Source organism: Gorilla gorilla, chromosome 3, assembly GCF_029281585.2.
Source record: "Gorilla gorilla gorilla isolate KB3781 chromosome 3, NHGRI_mGorGor1-v2.1_pri, whole genome shotgun sequence".
NCBI classification, from domain to species: Eukaryota; Metazoa; Chordata; class Mammalia; order Primates; family Hominidae; genus Gorilla; species Gorilla gorilla.
In genome coordinates, this window is record NC_073227.2 from 68,998,337 (window position 1) to 69,021,768 (window position 23,432).

The window sequence follows — 23,432 nt, forward strand, 5'->3', positions numbered from 1 at the left end:
TTTCCCTCCATATGGGAGTCTCCTCAGAAGAAATTCCAGGAGTTCCTGCTTTTCCTTGATCTTTTTCATTTTCTTCAGCTCCCCAAGATCCATCTTTATCTCACTTCCATGTTGGAGATATTTTGCAGTGTCCTTGAGACTATGAATGCGATTCAAGGCTCTGGTTTTTTCAGGTGGAGGAAGAATCCCACAGTTCACTGTGTGCGAAAGCTTAGTTTCTTTATATCTTTTAGAGTTAAACAAGATAAATCTTTATCTTGCTAATACTGAATGACTCTTAACAACTTGACTCGAATGCATGTTATGCAAAGTCATTGTTTCTTTACTGCAACTAACAAAGATCTTCTTACCACCAAGAAGATGGGAGAGAAAAATCCCATCCTGCCATGTATAGACAGAGAGAAAATGGAAGATAAGGAAGTTAGTTGCCTACTTTGTACCCAGTGCTTTATGAAAAGGAGTTAATTAACATACTAGCATGTTCTCAGAAAGCTCACAGTCTAGTGGAAAGGATAGGCACAAATATCTAGCTATAATTTGATAAGCGCTTTTAAAAATATATATATTTAAATCATGGTGGGGTCACAGATTACATGCAATTATTTCTGTCTAAAGGTATCTGAAAAACTTCACGGAAGAGTGATATTTCAACCAACCCTTCAAGTATAACTTGGAGATGGGCAAGTAGAAACACTGGGATGGAGAATCACATATACAAAGCTTAAGAAGTCAAACCAGGTGGCATGTTTGTAGAATCAAGTAGAACAATGTTCTTAGCACACACAGGTGTATCCAGGAAGAGGGTAACAGTAGGGAAAGACAGCCTGTGGCCAGATGTCCTAAAGTCAAATAGCAAAGAAACAATTATGAATATATGCACCAATTCCTGCTCTGCTTCTTGACCTATTAAATAAAGAACATGCTATCTCTTATCTGCTCTTTATTCTGTTGGGGTTTTTTTTCTTTTTTTTTTTTTTTTCATAAAAACCTATGGTCTTTGTAGTACTCTCATTGAACTGAAGAATATATTTCCACTTTACTCTCCATCTCTTCTCAAGCCAACTATTCCTCCTCCAATGGATGAATTTAAATTCAAAATCCACGTCCTTATTGGAGAAATGGTGTCTTTCATTTTTATTTTTTCCCCTCAATTTGCTAGTGACGAGATTGGAAGAAACTGCTTCTGCAATAGGCATTGATGCCTCCTCTTCCTTTATATTCAGTTTCTCACAATTGTAGCCAAATCCCAATAGCTGGAGAGTGAGGAGTGGAATAGACAAGTAACCAGTTGTATGAATGTTTCTGTCGGTTCAGTATCCGATATTCTTCTTTTTTCTGAAATAATGGCATTTTTGCCAAAATCAATAAGCTTTTGTGAGGGGAAAAAAGCTAAACACATTACAAAGTTAGGCACTAATTAGAGGGGGCAAGCTGATGTTGATGGCAACATTCTCTCAAAAGACAGACCACTGCTCTTATAAGATTCATCCATTGCTCGTGTTTTGGGCATTTTGTCTGTATGCTATAAGCATAGGTGTTTTAAAAGGAAGGTTAGAGAACTGTTTTTCATCATTTCATTGCCTTTTCATGTAATTATTACTTTTTCTCTGCACCCTAATCTCTATTTGAACCTCTCTTGGAGGATATAGGGTATAAATCCTGATAAACAAGGAGGAACATATGCAACATTTTGCTTTAAATATTCAACCTTCCTGAGATTTCCACAGTTGACTTAACCTTGGACCAATGGCATTTCAGCTGACTCTTGCTGTAACCAGAATTATCTTACCCAAGTTTGGAAGCTTTCTTGTTTTCCTTACAGAATAAACTATTCACATAACAATTGAAATGATTTTCATTAAGGAAATCAAGTAGTTCTGAGAAAATGTAAAAACAATATGATCTATAATTTAAAACTAAGAACATATTTTATAGGCTGTTGACCTAAGGTAGTAAATAGCTGCTAAACAGCTCTGAAAATAAGCAAAGAGCTGGGAAAAAATATTTGGAGATGGCAACAGCAAGAGGCTTAAAAATAAGAAAGCCTGTGCCCATCATAAAAGTTGTTGAACACGGAAACACCCTCTTAATGTAACCAGCTGAGCTGAGCACATTTCCATTTTATCTGTGAATGAGCTTCCAACGGGTAAACAGAATCCTGAACATAAAGGGTTTCTGAATTCCTCTTTTTTTGGTAATTTGCTTTTGTATAAAATATTTCTTTGACTGTCCAAACACAAAATAATCAATAGTAACAATAGAAGAAACTTGTCCTCTCAACATACCATTTCTCTGATACAGTACCAGCATGCCAAACTGTCCAGCCAGCTCTAGAGAGATGACAACAACTGCCAACAATCCTAAAATAGACGAGAAACTGCTACCATTACAGAACAAAGCAACAATTCAGAAAGCTTTAGAATAATGTAAAATAAAATGTTTGAAGTGCAGAAAGCAGTGGATTTAATCAGAAGTGATCTCTGTCTTATTAAATAGTCCATCATAAAAGGTTTGCTTGACCCTAAAGTAGAGACACTTAGAGCTAAGAAGTGGCCTGGAATTATAAGATCAGCAAATCAGCAACTGGCTTCTACTCCTTGCTGCCTGAGCCTGAACCTCGCTTATATAATCAAATAATCACAAAATATTTCAGTTTCTGGAGACCACCATAGAGATGATAATCCAAGCTCTCAACTTGTGAGTGATGAAACTGAATCCCAGAGAGACAAGGAGGCTTATCCAAAACCACCAAAAGCTAAAATCTCCCATTCATTCATTTCTCTTTAGCTGAATATAAAGAATACAATGGTAAACAGTACTGACACACTCCTGGTTCCATTTATTCATTCACTAAGTATGTATTGAGTGTCTACTATGTATATGTGGTAGACACTCAAATACAATACTAAAAGTTTATATCTACTCGAGAAAACAGATGTTACAACAAATGATATTAGTATCTACTTCCTTTCTTTTAAAATAAAATACTGATAGTTTACTATAAAAGTAATATATATCATTGATAAAAATTTTGATAAATATAGAAAAGTTGAAAGGGGAAAAAGTCACCTACCATCCAAACAAATCCACTTTCAACATTTGGTGTATTTCTTGACAATCTTTTTCTTAAGTACAGGGTTTCATTCTTTCTTCCCTTATTTCCTTTCAAACAGTTGTGATCATCCTGTATGTACAATTATGTATTCTATCTTGTAGCATACACATTTCCTCATGTTATAAAAAAAAAATTCTGAAATCATCATTCCTAACAGCTGCAAAATATTTTATGGCATGGATATGATCATTAATCCAGTGTTATTTCTATTTAGAGGAGTGTATGCACTTATAAATTATAAGCATCTTTTCAAAAACATTTCTGTATTTTAGAACATTTCCTTGAGAAATCAACTGATGATTAATTGATACCTCACTTTCTTCTAGGGGATTTAAGGTGGTTGTTTTCTAAAATTCCAGAATCATGATGCAAGTTAGAGGGTATGACTCTTCTGGAAACATAGCACCTCACGGTTTTTTGACAGGACACTTTTACTGCCATGGAGGACATCAGAATTACAGTTTCCTTGCCACCTTGACAACCTTGGCCTGCCCACTTCTTTCTCACATTCAATATTCTCAACAACTGATTTGTCTAGGATGGTTTATTCTGACCATGAAGTTCCCTGCCATCAGTATCATAGAGAGTGCCCACCTTTTGGAGTTGCTTGATAAAATTCTGGACATTTAATTAAATTTGAATTTCAGATAATGAATAATTGGGACACACTTATAAAATCTTTGTTGTTGCTATGGCTTGAATATACGCCTCTTCAAAAACTCATGTTGAAAATTAGATCCCATTGTGGAGGTGTTGGAGAGGTGGGGGTTTTAGGAGGTGATTCGGTCATGAGGGTTCCCTTGTGAATGGGATTAAGACCTTTATAAAAGAGACTTCACTCAGAATTTGACCCTCTTGCTCCTTTGCTCTTCCATCATGTGAGGTCACAGTGTTCCTGCCTTCTGGAGCCTGCAGAGACAAGGGATCGTCCTGCAAGCAGAGAGAGCAGCCCTCCTCAGCCAGTGCCTTGACCTTGCCTTCCCAGCCTTCAGAACTGTGAGAAATAAATTTGTATTACTTACAAATTACCCGGGCTGTGGCATTTTGTTATAGCACCACAAATGGACTAATATAGTCATTTACTGGAAATTCAAATGTAACCTAGTGTTCTGTATTTTTATTTCCTAAATCTGGCAACTTAATCAATTGTTAATTGCCTTTTGCTAATTGCTTGATTTGGGTAATTTTCTCATGTCTCTCTACCTTTTATGGAAAATGAAAATTACGTGCATCTCACAGGAGAAATGCATCTCACAGAGAGACTCATAAAAGCAGCTACCAGATAACATTTTCTTTCCTTCCTGCTTCCTTGATGAGTTTCATATTCTCTTCCTTTCCCTTAGTTACCCCTCCCCCCAGCTCTGGAGCCCACCTTGGTTTTTTTGTTGTTGTTTGTTTTGAAATGGAGTCTCACTCTGTCACCAGGCTGGAGTGCAGTGGCGTGATCTCAGCTCACTGCAACTTCTGCCTCCCAGGTTCAAGTGATTCTCCTGCCTCAGCCTCCCCGGTAGCTGGGACTACAGGCATGTGCCACCCTGCCCAGCTAATTTTTGTATTTTTAGTAGAGACGGGGTTTCACCATGTTGGCTGGGATTGTCTTGATCTCCTGACCTCATGATCCACCCGCCTTGGCCTCCCAAAGTGCTGGGATTACATGTGAGCCCAGCTTGTTTTATCCCCATCTTCGTGTAGTAGGTCTAGGATCCCCAACCCAGCCACTCACCCACCTATCCCTGCACCTTCTAAGTTTGAGGCATGGTTCCAGGAGTGGTCCACATCAAAGGCTGGCTGGAGAGAGGCTAGAACATCACAACAATTTAATGTGATGGTGAGTGCTAAGTAGACATATTATGAGGGTACATACAGCAGAGAGAACTAACCCCGGCTACAGAATCAGGAAGGGCCTTCTGAAGGAAATCATATCTGAGTTGAGAAATAAAGGAAGTGGAAAAGGTGGCCAAGAAAGGAGAAAGAAGCTGGGGTGGGAGTCTTCAAGGCAAAGAAGAGCATGTGCAAAGACTCATGGGTGCCACAGCTGACATGGACTTGACAGAGCCTGGTGCGGCTGGAACAAGGGAGTGCTGAGAGAAGGAGACTAGATCACTCGAGGGTGTGGGCCTTGTTAGATAATTGAATTTTATCCCAACAACACTAGTATATCATGGGAGAGGGTCACACAGATTAAGCACAGGAGTGATATAATCTGTTTTGCAAATCAGAACAATTCCTCTGGCTGACAGTGAAGGAAAGATTGGAGTGAGGACAAGACTGAAGTTAGAGAGATCAGTTTGGGAGGTTGTTGCCATAATTCAGTCAAAGGACGACAATTTTTTCAATTTAATTTAAATCTTAAATTAAAACTTTTTAAATTCCAGGTATAGAACTAGAAATAGGTGGATACAGGGATTCAACTGACATCATAAAGGCCAGGTTTCTCTCACTCTCCATCTCCTGGTGCTATTGTTTCTGGGCTGACTCCATTCTCAGACTCCATATGTTAGCAAGGTGGCTTCAGGTGCCCCAGACCCTCCATCCTCACAACTCCAAGACCAGTGGAAATGAAAATTTACTTCAAGGCCAGTGGTCCCAGGAAACAATTTAGGACCTCTAATGAATATGATGGAATCAAATGCTCCTGAATCAACGTTGCCAGGTCTGAAACACATGTCTGAGATGAAGTCAGCCCTCCTGGGACCTCACGGACTGAGATGAGGAGGGATGAGCCCCAAACAAAATCTGGGGGCTCTTACCAGAAGTAGAGTCAGTAGATGCTGGGCAGGTAAAAATAATAAAGGTTCACCACACCCTGTTTATCTTCAACTTTGGAAACCCAGAGTGGAACTGAAAAAAAAAGTTCAGGAAGAACATTTGGATAGAAGAGAATCCAAATATGCGGTCAGCTCATATCACGTAAAGCAAGGGATGGGTATTGGTCAAAATCTTTAACAACTACTATGGTACAGTGACTGACAGCTCAGAATGGATGCCAGCTGTTACGTCTGTCAGTGGGAACTGGTGCATATCAGCCCTGCCAGGGATGGCTGTGCAATTTGTCAGGCTGGGGTAGATGGATTCAATACTTAGGAGTCTCCAAAGCAAACAAAATGGAACAATTCGAAAAAAAGGAGAGGAGAAAGCAGAGGAAGGAAGGAAGGACTGAGAGATCCTCTTACATAACTAATCTTTTTAGAGTGACCTTAACATAACTCAAACTCAAGAGTAAAATTTTTCAGTCATTTATGTCTTCCATTCACTGACAAGTAGCCTAATTCTGTTGTCCGTTCCTTTATTTTTTTTTAACAAATCTGGAAATCATATAGGCCATGTACAGTTAATTAAATAAGAAACCTAAGATTTGAATTGTCAAGATGTGCTGGTGCCCTACACATTTCCAGTTTTCCAAGCAAATGTTCACGGGGAGCATAGAGCATGGTTTCTATAATTTTTTTACATAGGCAAATGATCCCCTACAGTGATTATCCCATACACCAACCCTGCTGAATGTGTACATATGGAATGATGTCAACATTGAATTTTGTTAAGTCTAGTCATATTTCAATAGTAGCCCAAACACAAATCTCTCCTGGTAAGAGAAAAATTTCATTTTGTCATGCAGATTGGAATCCTGCACTTTGGTCACCTAATTTACAAGATGTCGTTAATAAGAGCTCAGAGCAAAACATTTCTTGAGGGCTGACCCAGATGCCTAACATTGTGCTGATTAAGAGAGAGGATGCCAAAAGAAATAGACACACGCGCTTTCTGCTGTTTAGGAGCTCACCACTTTATCAGACACTTAAATCCTTTACACAAATGGAACATGTGAAGAAGAAAACAGAAGCATGTAAGAGCAATATAGGTGCTAAGTGGTGTGATACACCCTGTAGGAGCCATAGAGACCAGGAGGAAAAGGATTTCTCTTCATGAAATGCTTCAGCAACCTTGGATGAAAGTGTGTGATAAACACATCGCTGGCACCCGCTCACAAAGGTGGTGGAATCTAAATTCCCCCCTGGGACTATGGGCTTTCATTTTGGGCCTGCCACCATCTCATTCTTCCACTTTTGGTAAATTACCTCGCCTCTCACTGCCTTCCCTGCAAAAATGGGAGTAGCAATCAAGCCCTATTCTTCAGGACTGGTAAAGAATAAATAACAAAGCAATTGAAAACTCAGAAAAAGATGAGGGCCTAATAAATCCCGACTAGTTAGTGTCCAGTCCCAAAAGGAATGCTGCATAGAGCATATGGCATATGGGTTTGTAGACGGTTATGTATCACCAATTTGGTTGAATTTGTCAGGGAGGTGAAAGGGTCTGCTTACACAGTCTGTTATTAGTTATCATTAAAGATATTCACAACATTGAAATGCAGATAATTTCTTGGATTAAGTGCAGACATCTACCCCCATTGTAATGTGAGAGCATAATTGTCATCAGAAAAAGCATGTTTTTCTGACATTGAAATGAAAGAATAAAGTACCACAATTGAATATGTTGACCAACACAGTGATTAAAGGGATATTTATGCTGTAGGAGTGGTTTCTAAATTAACTTTGGTGCTTTCATCTTATCAGTCAAGTCATATAGAAGAGAGGATAGTGGATCTTTTTCTAATAAATTTACTTTTTACTTCTGTTTTTTAAAAAATAAAAAACTTCTTTCTAAAGATGTGTTTTTTGGAAGCTGTATTTACAAATGCTTTGATGTTCAGCCTTTATCTTTGTTTTTGCTGTTGTTGATATTAAATATGTACAAAGGAATATTTATAATACACAGGGTATGGAGAATAACAATGAAATGAACAGCCATGTAACTATTACCCAGCTTAAAGAACTAGAACATCACCTTCACACCTCCTGCAGACACTACCTTAATCCTAACCTCTCAACCACTGCTGTAAATTATGCATTAATTTCTTGCTTGTCTTTCTAGCTTCACATAGCTGTATCTCTAAGAAATATGTAACTTTTCATGTTTTCAAACTTTACATAAAGGGATTATACCGTATGCACTATGCAATTTGGGCTTCTTTTCACTCAACATTATGTCTATGAGATTCATCCTTGTTGATGCAAATAGCAGTGATTCATGCATTTTCATTGCTGTGTAGTACTCCAGGGTGTGAGTATTCAGTAGTATGTACATTGCTGCTGCAAACATTCCTTTCTGTTTCCCAGAGAATATGTGTAAGAGTTTCTCTAAGATAGTGTTTTCCAGACAAGACTCCACCCACTAGTGGAGTCAGTTTAGCAAGTCTCAACCACCAGTGTAGACTATAATTTAAAAGATCAGAGTGTAACGTGAGTCACCTGGTAAATACTGTTTCATGAAACATTTGTTTCACTTTGTGGGGTGGGAGGCTATGTTATGTCGTAGAATGTATTTCTTACTTCAAGACTTTCTTAACATAAGGCTGTGTCAAGAATGTAAAAGAAATAGTGTCCTAGAAAAGATCCTCTCAAGCTGTAGTGTGCACATAAGTCACCTGCAGATCGTGATTCAGTGGTCTGGGCTGGAACCTGAGACACTGCATTTGCAGCAAACATCCAGGTAACCACCTCCCACAGCTATTAGTTGGGGGAACACTCTTTGAACACAGGTGCTCAGCTAAGGGATGTACACTGGTGTATAGGATATACACGTGTTCGTCTTTACTGGACCAAATCAAATCTTTTCCCAAAGTTGTTGGACCGATTTTCAAGTTCCCAGTGATCCATATTTTCACCAAAAATTGGTATTAACAAGCTTTGCCTTGTCAACTGACAAACACCAAAGGGTATCTTTGTAGTTCTAATTTGCATTTCCCTAATTACTCATGGACAGAGTATAGTTTCACAATATTATTGGCTATTCATAATTTAAGTGAAATGCTTGATCAAGTCTTTTGCCCATTTTTATGTTGTCTTGTTCTTATTGATTTATAGGGGGTTTTTAAAATATGTTCTTGAAACTAATCTTGTGATAGTTACATGTATCAAAAATATCTTCTTGTTTTCTTACCCTTTTGTCACTTTTTTAAAACCAAAAAGGCCACTGTTTCCCTTTGGCCAGTAGCCTTACCTGTGCACCCAGATGCCATGAGGCAGAGAGACAGGACCTGATTGAGATGGGCAGAGTGCCTTGCAGGGAAAGGAATAGGATTCTTTCCGGGTCATTTACTTGTAAGCTCCTGGACAATGAGGGAAACTAAAAAGCCTTAAACATAAGGAATCCACCAATGAGCAGATTTAGCAATTTAAAGACACGAATACTGTAAACTTAGTGACCAGCAGAACTACTAACTACAAGCAATGCCTTCAGAAAACCACTGAGCTAAGTATTGGACAGGACCAGCACCTGGGCCACCATCATGGTTATGTGACCTAATGCAGTCACGCAAGGCCTCAAGATCAGTCACTTGGTCAAATGCTCTGTCGTTGCCATCTTGAAATCTTTACTAATTTTTGAATAAGGGACTCTGCATTTGCATATTGCCCTGGGCCCCACAAATTATGCAGTCAGCCCTGTTGTGGTAGCCCTGGGGTGGGGGCTGCATACTTCAGGATAATAGAAAATGAAGGCAGGAAAGCCCCAAGAGAACTTTAAGTAAATGAAGGCACTTCCCAACACCACCAGATTGGACGTACATAGATTTAAAATGACCTCATAATATCTGTGAGCATCAACTCATTAGCAAACCATGAACAAAGTTTGCTAGGTAAGGGCTCTCACCCTTACCAAAGTGATATATATTTTACAACTACCTCTATTTTGTAATTTTTTTCTTTTTTTTTAACAGAGTCTCGCTCTGTCACCTAGGCTAGAGTGCAGTGGTCCAATCTCGGCTCACTGTAAACTCCACCTCCTGGGTTCAAGCGATTCTCCTGCCTCAGCCTCCCAAGTAGCTGGGACTACAGGCATGCACCACTTCACTGGGCTAATTTTTGTATTTTTAGTAAAGATGGGGTGTCACCATTTTGGCCAGGCTGGTCTTGAACTCCTGACCTCAAGTGATCCACCTGCTTCAGCCTTCCAAAATGCTGGGATTACAAGCATGAGCCAAATCATGACTGGCTCTCTATTTTGTGATTGATAAAAGGTGTTTACTGATCATTGTGAAAGTGGGTTGGAGCAATTCTAAATTTTGTATTGATCCAAGATTCCCTCCTACTGCAGAAAAATACTTTTCACTCTAAATAACTGACTGGGTCTGGAACAAATAGGGTCAATAATCCATAGTAATTTAAAACATTGAGAAAGCATTAAGAATATGAACCCAGAAATAACTACCTGCTTCATATTCGCTCTTTGCGACTCACGTTCTAGCTATTTGGATTTTAGGTGAGTTCCTGAAATTTTTCTGTGTCTCGATTTTTTTATCTGTAAAATGAGGCACCCCTAACCTCCTGATCTTGCCTCCAAGACCCCCCTCCTTCTGGCTCCTCAGGAGGCCATCTCTGTACCCAGCAACTGCCTCACCTCTTGCTGACCCTGCTGCTCAAGTCCTCTTCCTCACACGCATATCTCACCCAGCTTTTTGTATCTTCTATAAAGTGTTTCAGTACCTCCTATAGGGAGACCATCCACACTAGGGGTTCATTGTATAGGTTCTGGAACTAGACTGCAGAGGGTTGAGTCTTAGTGCCGTCAATTACTACCCATTTACACAAACAATCTGTGCCCCTGTTTCCTCATCTATAGAACGGGGATTATAACAATATCTTTTTCACATGATTGTTGTGAGGATAAATCGATGGCTCTACTTTGCACATAGTAAATAATATTCAAGAATTTGCTATCATTTTATTTGTTCCATAAGAAAAGAAAAAAGATATTTTAAATTTTAGCCTTCCTGGACTACTTTAAAAGTTTCTTAACTGATCCTTCAGCCAGTGTTCTTGGACCGCTCCAAGACATCTTTCACATAGCCACCAGTGGAATATAGATTAAATGAAAATTATCCAAATTAGAACCTTTCAAAGGCTCTCATGGCTTAGGATAAAGTCTGGGCCCCTCACTGTTCCATAAAATGCTTTCCATGACCTGGCCCCATCTACCTCTACAGCCAGCCTCTCTCTACTCTCAGCCTGGACCTTGACCCATGATGTCAAACTACTTGTAGATCCTGGGAAATACTAACATGTTTGTCACTGTTCTACCTTTTCCCATCCAGTTTCCTCTGCTAGAATTCTTCCTACCCCAAAACTGGGTAACTCCAGCTTGGCCATTATAGCTCAGTTCAGGGATCATCAACTGAAGAATACTCTTCATACATCCCACCCCCAGCCGGGTCTCCCCTGCAGTCCCCTGACACTGTGTACATCTCTTCATCATTACAGTATAATGTAATGGTTCAGCACTGAAACTTTAGAGATAGACTACCGAGGTTTCAATCCTGGCTTGGTCACTTGTTTGCAGTGTGACCCAGAGCAAGTTCCTTAAACTTTCGTACTTCAGTTTCCCGTGTATGAGGTGAAGATAATGGCCAGGCACGGTGGCTCACGCCTGTAATCCCAGCACTTTGGGAGGCCAAGGAGGGAGGATCACGAGATCAGGAGTTTGAGACCAGCCTGGCCAGCATGGTGAAACTCCATCTCTACTAAAAATACAAAAATTAGCCGGGCATGGTGGCATGCACCTGTAATCTCAGCTACTCAGGAGGCTGAGGCAGGAGAATCACTTGAACCCAGGAGGCAGAGGTTGCAGTGAGCTGAGATCGTGCCACTGCACTCCAGCCTGAGTGACAGAAAGAGACTCCGTCTAAAAAAAATAAAATAAAAATAAGAATAAAAGTACCAACGTCATGAAGCTATTTTAATTTAAGAGCATAAATTAATTGTCTCGTTAATAGTGTTAATTGTTAATACTGTAGTATATTTAACTTTCTGTTTATGTGTGTATTCCACAGTGAGTAGGTGTAATAATTGTTTATACTGTAGTATATTTAATTTTCTGTTTGTGTGTGTATTCCACAGCGAGTAGGTCTATACACACCTACCCCCAAAGGCCAAGGAAGCTGAGAAGTGGAAGAAAGAGGCTGACAAATCCAATTTCTCAGAAAGAAACATTTAATAGGGATTTATGAACAGAAGCCATGTCTCAGGCAGCCTTGAAATGAGATGGTGGATTCCCGCGTTGCTACCTTCCAGACCCGGGGCTTATATACCATAGGAAATTTCCCTAAGAGCAGAATTTATGGTAAGTATGTGTTTATGATAACATCAAGATTGTTTGACCTAAGGGCAGGATTTATGGTAAGTAAGTGAAAGTAGAAATCTCAGATCCATTCCCAGAACTGGGGTTAACGAAAAGTCAGCATGGTGGATTAGCATCCAAGATAAAGTTGCTTCAGTCTCCACAGTGTGTCTGGTCCCCTGGACTCTGAGCTCCTGACGCTAAGCATTATTTCTTATTTATTTTTGTTTAATTCCCAATACTTAGCAAAATGCCTGGCATTGTGTTTATCAGTCCTCCTTGTTCTGGATATTCAACTTTATTTATTTATTTAATTTTTTTTTTTTTTTTTTTTTTGAGACGGAGTCTCACTCTGTCGTCCAGGCTGGAGTGCAATGGCACGATCTTGCCCCACTGCAACCTCTGTCTCCCAGGTTCGAGTGATTCTCCTGCCTCAGGCTCCTAAGTAGCTGGGATTACAGGTGCCCACCATCATGCCCAGCTAATTTTTGTATTTTTATAGAGACGGGGTTTCACCATGTTGGCCAGGCTGGTCTTCAACTGCTGACCTCAGGTGAACTGCCCACCTCGGCCTCCCAAAATGCTGGTATTACAGGCATGAGCCATCACGTGCAGCCAATATTCAAATTTAATACATGTTTTTGTCCTACTGCATCCACTCACTCCCAGCCTGGAACATGGAATCGCATGACAGGGTTCTGTCTGATGGAACATGAATGAACAATATATTGCACTAACAGACCTGGCTATCAAACATCTCAAACTTTTATAGGCTCTTTCTCTATCCATATGGCTGGATGGAAACTCCCACAGCCTTGAATATGGCTATGCCACAAGATGAAAGAGATCAAATCTCTGCCTCACCCATGGGAGGTGAACTGCCTTAGCAGGAACATGCACACTGAACTTTAGGCTTTAAGTGAGCCAGAAATAAACCTTTGTTGTGTAAAACTCCTGAGAATGTTGTTAGCATTACTTACCCTAACAAATATCCTAGGTATTCAATTAAATCTGTTTAAAATGATTGATTGAATTAATGAATTCAAGAAATAACGAAGAAATATTTAAATAAATGTGATGGAACCCATGAGCAGGAAAGATAAAACTAGGAATAGGAAAAGATGGTTTTAAGAGTTAAAGAAGCCTAGAGACAAGAAAGAGAATAAGAACAAACTAAGTGAAGTGTCTCTACTACCCCTGCCCCCACCCCAATCACAAACAGAATTCACTTCGCCTGCTGTTCTCTGCCCTCCTTTTGTCAATCAGCCATAAAAAATCACAAACAGGGAAGAGTTTTAAATAGTTTCTGCTGCTGCTGGACAACTTTCTGACCCTTCAGATGGGTCAATATAGCACTGGGGATTTCAGGGTGAAATGATTGAGGTTCTTTAATAAGTATATATAGGCAGCTTCTCAAGGGGAAAAAATGTAGTCCTGGAGTTTAATCTCTCCTATTTTCAGATGCTATTGGAGGTCAGAAAACTGGTATTGGACCATGAGCACCTACTGTTCTCAAGTGATCATAGTAACTTACCTATTTGCCAGGAGGCATCAGAAATCTAGGCAGCGATGGGGAAAGACTTCTCCAAAATGGAGAAGAGAAAAGAATATCCGCAGAGTCTGAGAGAGTTGTTGAGTGTAACAATCTGTAAAGAAATGAAATTTTGTGTTTGTCAAGGATATTAGGGAGAGGAGAGGTGGTAAGGAGGATGATAAGGCAGGGGCCCTTGAGGGGCATTCAGTCCAATCCTAGCAACCCAATACCAACCCAGACTTGTCTTTAGGTGCTTCCCTAACCTCTGCCTTGGTCTCCTCTTCTGTGGCATTTGTTTGGACTGGGAGAAAACTTTGGATGTTGTCTTGAAGGAGTCAAATAGAGTGGGACTGTCTATATGTTGGTCAAGCTTCAAAAGCAATGTTAAAACTAGACTGATAAGTAGGTTTAAAATGGTGAAAAAGGGTCAGGTCTGAGAAAAAGGGAAAAGACAAAAAAAAACCATTTGTACTTTTTCACCATTTTGTCTTGAGCTATTTCAATAAGGAATGGACATAGAATCAGTTTTAGCAACAATTCAATTCATCTCAATAAATATTTACTGGGCGATTCTCATGTGGCAAGCACTGCTAAATGCTGGAAATAAAGAAGTAAATATGGCAAGTTTCTGGCCTTCAACAAATTCATAATACAGCAGAAAGAAAAAATGTACAATCAATTTAAGTGAAATTTAACATGACTGGCATTTTGCTGGGTGATAGAGGAAGGGGCAGAGATGTCAGAGAAATTCAGGAAGGAGAGGACATTTGAACTGAGACTTGAAAAATGTATTGATGGGATATCAGACAGACCCAGTAAGGAAAGGGCATTCTCTAGGAGAACTGGGAGGACAGGAAAAACGAAGTCAGAAACAAAAGAGTTGACAGACCTTGCTCAGGGAACATCAGTAATCTGGTATGTCTAGAATTTGTGTGTGTGAGGAGAAGCAAAGAGTGACAAGCTTAGAAGGGTAGGCCAAGCCAGTGTGTTGAAGAGAGAGCCATATATTCATGTCAAAAATTTGATTTTATTCTGATTCTGGAGAACCATCACAGGTTCTCAAGCAACAAGAGCACTCAGGCATCACTCAGCCATGACGATGGATTGAAAAGGTGCCAGATGACAGGCAGGAGCTGGGTTGATGAACTCTTGTCTAGATTAGGGAAGTGGTAATGAGAAGCAATAGGATGGGAGAAATACAAAAATTATTTTGTCAGTAGAATTTGGAGGTATCCAAGTGGATTTGGGAAGGGTAATTTCCAAAGTTTGGGTAATGGGGTGGATGCAAATACCTTTCTGTTTTCTTGCTACCTTCTATTACCATTTAATTATCATGTTACCTTTACAACAGAAGTTCCCAACCCGAAGGCCATAGACTGGTACAGGCCTGTTAGGAACCTGACTACACAGCAGAAGATAGGTGGTGGGTGAGTGAGCGAAGCTGATCTCTGCCTCCTGTCAGATCAGTGGTGGCATTAGATTCTCTTAGGGTCACAAACCCTACAGTGAACTGCACATGCCAGGGATCTAGGTTGCGTGCTCCTTTTGAGAATCTAATTCCTGATATCTGTTACTGTCTCCCATCACCCTCAGATGGGACCATCTATTTGTCAGAAAACAAGCTCAGGGCTCCCACTGATTCTACATCATGGTGTGTATGTAATAATAATAGAAAAAAGTGCACAATAAATGTAATGCGCTTGAATCATCTTGAAACCGTCCCCCTTGACCCCTGCCCTGTCCATGGAAAAAATTGTCTTCACAAAACCAGTTCCTGTTCCCAAAAAGGTTGGGGACTGCTGCTTTAGACCGCCAACTAAGGGGTCCACATGTAGGTTTTCCCTTCCCTTGCAGGAAGAGAATCATCCCTGTGCTTTGCCCTTTCCTATAGAAACGTGGTTGGATACCCACATTTATACAAAGTCTGGCTATAACTATTTTCCCATGAGTTTTGTGAACCAGGGATTTAAAAAAACAATAAAAGAAATTCAGCAACAAAAGCTTGGTCTTTAAAGCTCTGGAATTTATTTGAATCAAATGTTGCCATGGTTTCAAGAGTCTGAAATCAACATTTCAAGGGAATCCCAAGATCTAGATATTGCTGCAGCATTCAGGTATCAAGGAACAATCAAAGTGCCATACTCCATTAGTGACAGAACTCTGTTAAGGTTGTGCAAGTGCCTCAAATTGGTATTCACCTTAATCACTGATACTGTATTACTAATTATAGCATGACACCATACAAAAGTGGTACTTTTTAAAAGGCTGGCAAATGGCATTATTTTAATAAGTCATTAGGAAATTGCTTTTTGAAGATGCAATGAAAGTACAAGTTTCTCAATTAGGGGAATTACGTGGAGTTGATGAGATATTTGAGCATGCATGATCAGCAGCTAGCGGTCCATTTGAAGCAGGCCAAGCCATTGAGAGGGTTGGCTAATGAGATCCAAGATGATCTGATTCATTGTAGGAGAAAAATGATAATAGAGGCTATACATGGAGGGTGTTACAAGACTACTTGTCTCCCAGGCTACAACCACGGAAGGCTCCCAACTTTCACAGTCAAGATAAGGCGGGCACGGTAGCTCATGCCTGTAATCCTAGCACTTTGGGAAGGTGAGGTGGGCAGATCACAAGGTCAGGAGATAGAGACCATCCTAGCTAATGCAGTGAAACACTGTCTCTACTAACGATACAAAAAATGAACCAGGCGTGGTGGCATGTACCTATAGTCCCAGCTACTCGGGAGGCTGAGGCAGAAGAATCGCTTGAATCCGGGAGGCGGAGGTTGCAGTAAGCCAAGATCGCACCGCTACACTCCAGCCTGGGCAACAGAGCAAGACTCTGTCTCGAAAAAAAAAAAGTCAAGATAGACCTGATTTTTGAGAGGATTACGCAACTTTGTCTAATGACACATATGAGCAAGAAAAATAAATGATTATTAGTTGGCTGGACAACTCAAAAATATGGAATTTGCGTTTTGGACTCATTAGTAACCTAGAGAATAGTTGTTTAAGATAGGAAGCAAAATGAGAGGTGGTAACAAGTTCAAGAATAAAAGATCTTGCAGTTCTTTCCATGCCCACAATATTTTGTTCAGAAACTTTCATCCACAAAAATGTATCCCTAAGTTTGAAAAGCATTATGTGGGCTCTACATGTGTGTATACTGTGTATGTTCAAGTGTGTGTATGAGAAAGGATGAAGGAAAGAAACAGAGCACATTTCTTGCTTTATTTTCACATTCGGCAAAGAGTATTCATCCTACATCTCAGATTACCAGTTATACTATTTGGAAAGGCTCAGGAATGTTTTCTTCAACAATTTTTGCCTTCAAGAAACTGTGTTTTTCTGAGGCTCCAGTTATTGATCATTCTCAGAAATGGGTTTCTATATATAAAAAGCCAAGACACTTTTCTAAGTATGAAATTTTCACCTGGAAATTGAGAGCCCTGTTTGAGTTCCTCAAGGCTCAGTGTTCCCGGAGTTTGCAGTGACTCAGAAGATTTGGAAATGCTTGCTCAACCTTAATGTCCAAACACTTCAAAATCTTTTGAATTCTATCTTTATTTTGACTTTGAAAGAGCTTGCATTTGACAGATGTGCTATAAATCTTCCCAGTTTGTCATCTGTGGGTGAGATTAATTGAAGTCAAATAGGAACAATAGCCATTAACACATTAGGGTCTGATGAACAATGCTTAGATTGGAGGAAGTTATATATACACACACACACACACACACACACATACATACAGTATGTATATACATACATACATAGCATCATTCTTAAGACCAGTTGGAAAATGTCTGGTGACATTAATGGGACGGCATATATGGGCATAAGTGGCTCAGGGCCTATAGATGAAACTTTTCCTCCCTGAAACTTCAGGACAGATTATACATTATCTACTTGAGTTACCAAAGATACAGAGCTCAACTCTGTATTTTAGGAAATTAAACTATGAAATAAGATTCTTAAAAATTAAAAAGGACATGAATACTGCTTAGTCATTTTGTTAGGTGTTTGAGGTAATTTGTAGTCTGAAGACATTACGACTTCAGTCTTACACAGAGCAAAATTCGTGGAATGACTCGGTTGATCTCAGCATGAAGGAGAACAGACACGTTTTTCAAAAGCAGCAATTGACTTGTTAAAGGTTTAACATATCACAAACATTTTGATTTTGTGATCAGACTGGATAGTGATTTACTTATCCACTGACTTCACTGTCAGGTAATTTATAAGTTTACTTCTCAGCTGAGAAGTGTGGAAAATCTTAGGAGGAATTCAGAGGGCAAAGAGGAGGAAACACAAAGATGTAATAAAGGCTATAGTGGTTGCTAAAACGACAAGAAAAACAAATGGAAATTTGATTTGCACTGCACCTGTGAGAGAAGAAATTATGGTCCCTTTTTACATCTGAATCTCACAGGTCTATTTTGAGAGTTGAGAGATCTGTGTGAGGTACCTAATTCACTCTTCTCAAACAGCCTTCACTTTAAGAGAACTCAACTGTGAAATTTATAGAAATTATTTCTGAAGCTAAGAAGAAAGTTCAAATACCTTTTGCTTTTCACTATTTCATCAAAGCTCTTCTAAAATCCCGAGACACAATGTAGTGTGGTGTGATTAAGGTAGGCCAAGTCATAGGTTGCTATAATTATTAAAAACCTTGGTTTATCCTTGTGTACAAGGAATAGAATCTCTCAACCTATCTCATGTCATTAACCTTCCCAAGGAGCAGGGTAATGTGGTTACTGCTTTTGGTACCTGAAAGATTCCAAGACTTGAGGCACTGAGAAACAAAGTGTTTGGCTGAGGGATCAGATAAGAGAATAGCAGACGAACCAGTATGGATGGCTCCTGGCCATGCGTGTCACTGTGTCACCAGAAGCCATCTACTTCTTTTAAGATGTGACATTATTAGTTTACACTGTAGCATCAAACAAGTTACTCAAATGTTAGCTCACACAACACTGATCATCAATCTGATATTTAATGTTATGTTATTCAATAATAGTAATACAGTACATTTATTTATCTAACAAGTATTTCTTAAATACTAACTGTGCATCAGTCACTGTATTAGGTACTGGGAACCCAGAAATAAATGAGAAGTGGTACCTGACTGAGGAGCCGAGTCTCATGAAGGAGACAGACACAGAAATTAATAAACACAATTCTTGAAAGGGCAGAGAGAAGCACAGTAGTGTAGGAGCCCAAACATATAGTTAATATCAATTAACCAATAATTCATTCTTAGACCTTTCTATACCTCATTCCCTAGCATGATGCTGGGCACACGCAGGCACTTGATAAATGTGTATTTGGATGGATGGATGGATGGATGGATGGATGGATGGATGGATGGATGGATAAATGGTTGATGGGTAGATAGGTGGAAAAGTGGATGAGTGGATGAGTGGATGAGTTAATTAATAAGAAGAGTGAGTGAGTAAATAAAAATAAATTGACAACTCAGGAAATAATATTCTGACAGGTCATGTGTTCTCATTTTAGGTTTGGGAAATCTGGCCAAGGTAATTGGAAAGTACGGTAGAATTCATTGACATATCTGGATATTCAGAAAGGCTTAAGATAATACTACAGATGGTAAAATAAAAAGTTAGAGAGCCAGTTAATTGTTTCTCCATAGATACACATACAGTTAACTTCAACTCACTTGTTTATTTATTTATGATTATCCTCAGCTCAAGCATCATTTTTTCAGAGATAACTTTACAGGCTCCCAATCCCACACATGGTCTAGGTCAGGGCATTTATTAAACAATCTCAAAGAATCATGTACTGTTGCTTCATCATACTGGTCTCTGCATATTCTTATGCATACAATAGTTTGTGTTATTTATTTTTAGATTCATGCTTGTCTCCCCTAGAAGAATATAAGATCAAAAAGAAGAGTCGGAGCCTCATCTGTTTTTGCTTCCCAGAGATAGCATCAACATCTAAGACAGTATTTGGCATGTAAAAGGTGCTAAATAAATATTTGTTGAATAGGTAAAGAGAAGCACTCCTGTCTCACTGACTGAAATACTGTGAATATGCAAGAAGCAATGCTTTTTCAGAACTCTGTAAATGTTTGCTATTCAAAAAAAAAAAGGTTTTTACTGCTCATATATAGACACTAAAGAAATATTCATTTCTTTTAAGAAAAATGTATATGGCTTCACTTGAATCACATTGGTCTCAATCATTCAGATAACTCCAGCAAGTGGAGGCTGGAAAATGTCATTGCTGGAATTGTAGAGAGTTAATACATAATATACATAATACCCTTTTCTTCTTTCTCCTGATTTAGGACCAATGGATAAATAAAGGTGATGCATTGACAGTTATGGTATCAGCACCGGCAGGCCCATTGAAAGATTGGCCTTTGTATTAACCCATTTTCACACTGCTACCAAGAGCTACCGGAGACTGGGTAATTTATAAAGAAAAGAGGTTTTACTGACTCAAAGTTCCACAAACTTAACAGAAAGTGTAACTGGGAGGCCTCAGGAAACTTACGATCATGGCGGAAGGTGAAGGGGAAGCACGCACATCTTCACAATGGCAGAGCAGGAGACAGACAGAAAGTGAAGAAAGAAGTGTCACATGCTTTCAAACAACCAGATATCGGAAGAACAAACTCACTATCACGAGGACTGCAAGAGGGAAGTCCACCCCATGATTCAATCACCTCCCACCAGGCCCCTCCCCTGACACATGGGGATTACAATTTGAGATGAGATTTAGGTGGGGACACGGAGCCAAACCATATCAGTCTTTCAGTCTGTAACTCAAATAATTTATGACCCTTTCCTGCCCCTCACCCCCACACTAGACCTTGGGAAAGCCATGTGCAGGAAGATATGCCACTTGCAGCAAGGGTTTTCTCATTTTATGTAGAGTAGTACAAAAGGTAAATAAGAGAACATATTCCGGGATTTGGGGTCTTTTTCTTCACTTAAGAATCAGAGACCAGTGCATGTTACCGATGTAACTCATAAAAAATAATGGGTGAGACAAGAGGCCAGAGGTCCCTGCACATGCGATCAATAAGGCCAGAAGAAAGGAGAAATCCCCATGACAGGCAAATCCTTGATGAGCTTCTCTGTTCCAACCACTGGGACACAGTACAGTAAATGGCAAATGAATAGGGGAAATAGGAAAAAAAAATGAAATATGCAAGTTTTGCTTTTCCGGATCGCACAATTCATGGAAATTATCACCTTCATTTCTGATAAGCATCTGGTAGTTAATACCCAATCTTTTCTTTGCAGGAGCCATGGCATCGTTTAAAAGAATTCAGGCCGGGCACGGTGGCTCACGCCTGAAGCCGAGGCAGGCGGATCACCTGAGGTCAGGCATTCAAGACCAGCCTGGCCAATATGGTGAAACCCCATCTCTACTAAAAAAAAAAATACAAACAATTAGCCGGGCATGATGGTGGGTGCCTTTAATCTCTGCTCAGGAGGCTGTGGTGGGAGAATTGCTTGAACCTGGGAGGCAGAGGTTGCAGGGAGCCGAGATCACACCACTGCACTCTAGCCTGGGTGAGAGAGCAAGACTTCATCTCAAAAAAAAAAAGAAAAAGAAAAAGAAAGAAAGCAAAGAATAGGAGATCTATTTGATACAGCAATATTTGCTCTTACTTCAAAGATGTTTGGCTTAGGGGATCTCCTCCTATCTGGTTGTGACCTCTCCCCATCATATGCCTTTATGCTCAACTCCTTGGTATTAGGTTCTCCCATGCACTCATTATTTATTGCATAAAAGTAGCTACAATTCCCTGAACCTTACTGCATGTCAGGCACTATGATAAGCACTTTATATGCATTATCTCAATTCTCACAGTCTATACAGTAGAATGAATATCCCCATTATAAAGATGAGGAAACTGGGGCTTGTGACTACCAATTTCTTGCCAAGATTCACATAACTTGTTATTGAAGGAGCTGAAATTCAAAGCCAAGAAACTTGATTTCAGAGCCTGCATTCAACCACTATAGCAGCAAGGAGAAATGAGAAATACCTGGTAAAACTTTCCTAGACAAAAAGAGTGCAGATTGTTACCTGTCAGCTCTGCTTAATACACAAGAAAATTCAAAAGAGAGGTAACATTGCTTCATCTTGTAACAACTTTTACCTCAAATCTATTCCTGTTTAAGAAATAGCCCTGAGAATGCTTATGTCAGTGGGAATGTAAATTAATTCAGTCACTGTGGAAAGCAGTTTAGAGATTTCTCTAAGAACTTAGAACTACCATTCAACCGAGCAATCTCATTACTAGGTACACATCCAAAAGAAAGTAAGCCAGTCTATCAAAAAGACACATGCACTCATAGGTTCTTGGAAGCACTATTCATAATCATAGAAAAGACACAGCAAAGACATGGAATTAACCTAGATGCCCATCAGTGTGGATTGGATTTTTTTTAATGTGGTACATATATACCATGGAATACTACATAACCATAAAATTTTTTTTAAAAAAATCATGTCCTTTATGGCAACATGGATGCAGCTGGAGGACATTATTCTAAGCAAATTAACTCAGGAACAGAAAACCAAATACCACATGTTCTCGATTACAAGTGGGAGCTAAACTTTGGGTACATATGGACATAAAGATGGCAACAATAGGCACTGGGGACTACTAGAGAGGGAAGGGAGAGAGGGGAGCAAAAGTTGAGAAACCTCTCTATTGGGTATCATGCTTACTAACTGGGTGACAGAATAAACCATACTCCAAACCTCAGCATCACACAGTGTACCTAAGTAACAAAGTTATATATGTACTCCTTAAATCTAAAATAAAAGTCAATTTAAAATAAGAGAGAGAGCCGGGCATGGTGGCAGGTGCCTGTAATCCCAGCACTTTGGGAGGCCAAAGCAGGCAGATCACCTGAGGTCAGGAGTTCAAGGCCAACATGGTGAAACCCCGTCTCTACTAAAAACAATACAAAAATTAGCTGGGCATGGTGGCAGGTGTCTGTGATCCCAGCTACTCGGGAGGCCGAGGCAGGAGAATTGCTTGAACCCAGGAAGCAGAGGTTGCAGTGAGCCAAGATTGCACCATTGCACTCCAGCCTGGGTGACAAGAGTGAAACTCTGTCTCAAAAAAAAAGAAGAGAGAGAGAGAGATAGCCCTGAATGTATACCCTTGATTCCAGTTGAAGTCACCATAACAACCAAAGAAGATAGTCACAGAGAAAGAATAAGACCGAGCTTTCTCTAGAACACTTTGATGAAATTCCTTTTTTGCTTTCAAGTTTTTTTTGTCTTCAATCAATACATATTAATTGTACGTATTTATGGGTATAGTGTGATGTTTTGATACATATATACATACCTCAAATGCTTATCATTTCTTTGTAATGAGAATATTCAAAATCCTACCTTCTAGCTCTTTTGACATATACTATATTTTATTGTTGACTATAGACACTCTACTATGCAATAGAATGCCAGAACTCAATTCTCCTAAGTGGAACTTTGTATGTGATGACCAGCCTCTCTCCACCCCTTTCTCGTTTCTGATTAGATGCTGTGGTAGCTAATCTCCAGAGACAGTCCCAGTGACCAAACCTCCCTGTACATCTTG